Consider the following 1,657-nt stretch of genomic DNA (forward strand, 5'->3'; position numbering starts at 1 on the left):
GAACATGAGTGATGATAAAACGTGCACAACTGTGGAGAATTTAGTTGCATTTTGCTTGGCGTTCGTTTTTTATCCTTCCTTAAATATTTTCAAATCTCTGCAAATAAGAAGATTAATTGAGTAGCCTTCTACATTCAGAGGGAGAGAAAGAGAGAGAGAGAGAGAGAGAGAGAGAGAGAGAGAGAGAGATACTCTGGCTATAGTGACCTTACAGACCTAACCCGGGAGAACAGGAGGGATATTAGTTTTGGCTGAAAAAAAGGGAGATATTCACAAGTGTATTGGAGAGACATTTTATTCTGTGTTGGGTGAATTGTTTCTATGAGCTGAATAAATTGGTCTATTATTTTGCGGGCTTACAAGGATCCTTTTTACCTGCAAGGATTTTATTGGTAATGTTTACTTAGATGCTAAAGAAGAAGCCATTTAAATCTTGAACTCTGACTGATTTAATTATGCAGCTTAATATAATCTTTGATCTCAAGGTTTTTTCCATAATTTTTAGAATGTAGATGGACAATGGAAAGACAGGTGACGCCATCTATATTTGACACTCAGTCCACTAATTTTCCACATGTTGGTATCTGGGAAATTTGAAAATGACACTCTTAAAAACCTTTTCCCTCTTTTTAAAAGTATTTGTTTTGCAAAGCAAACACATTCCCAATTTTTTATATTTATCTGTTTATTTAGAGTTTTGTATTTGCTGTGCCCCCCCCCCCCCAGGAGCCATTCTAATTTTCTTTAACGAAGATCAGACAGTACTATTCTTGGTAAAGAAAGCAGCCTAAGAGAAAGGACACAGCCAGAGCGGCCCTTAGGAAATTGGCTTTGTTCACGTCTACCTTGACTTTTATCAATTGCTCATTTTCATTTTCTCACTCAAAGTATGACCTCTGAGCAAACTGAGGTAATACCATGTGCTTAGTCTGGGCTCAAGCCTTGGGACACAAAGATAATTGCATCAAGTCCCTGAGTCCAGGGGCCATCAGAATTCTGTAGGGAAGCAGACTGGGACACAGAGTACATACATGTTATATGTGCTAGAACAGGAATATGTAAAGATAATATGTAAAGATAAGTGGAGAGGGGCCTCACGCCACCTAAGTCCAGTATAGGTAACCTCCATGTGGACCTCACAAGATGAAGAGATGTTTTACAGTATAATTAGCCCTTTCTTATGATTTCTGAAATACTCTATAACTGACCCCTCCTTTTCCTCCTCATTCCACAACCCTTCTAAATTCCCCATTTGTAAAGCTTTGTTTATAAACGAAATGATCTATTCAAAGCACTCTGAGAATACCCTTTAAATGGTGCTTAGGAAGACTTGGGTTGGCTGGACTGCTTCCAGTCTTTGGGTCTGGAGTTTGACTTGCTATTTGTCCTGCAGAAATCCCTTTGCTTCCTCAGTGACTCCCACTTGCATCCTAAGTTTGCGTCATTTGTTCTGATAAAGCTCTGTGAGTTGTGATACCAAAGTTAGTCCAGGCGTAATTAATTTCCTTATGGTGTCGCTTGCCTCAGCAGCCAATCCCCAAAAGCAGAAGTGTTTTAAATGTGGTATTTTTAGAGATGATTGGTAGGGCTGAATCTCTGCATATCAATGTTGATAGGGGTGGTGAGAAACTATATAATTCCCTTGTTTTAGGGGTGA

This window comes from Desmodus rotundus, chromosome 2, assembly GCF_022682495.2.
Source record: "Desmodus rotundus isolate HL8 chromosome 2, HLdesRot8A.1, whole genome shotgun sequence".
Classification (NCBI taxonomy): domain Eukaryota; kingdom Metazoa; phylum Chordata; class Mammalia; order Chiroptera; family Phyllostomidae; genus Desmodus; species Desmodus rotundus.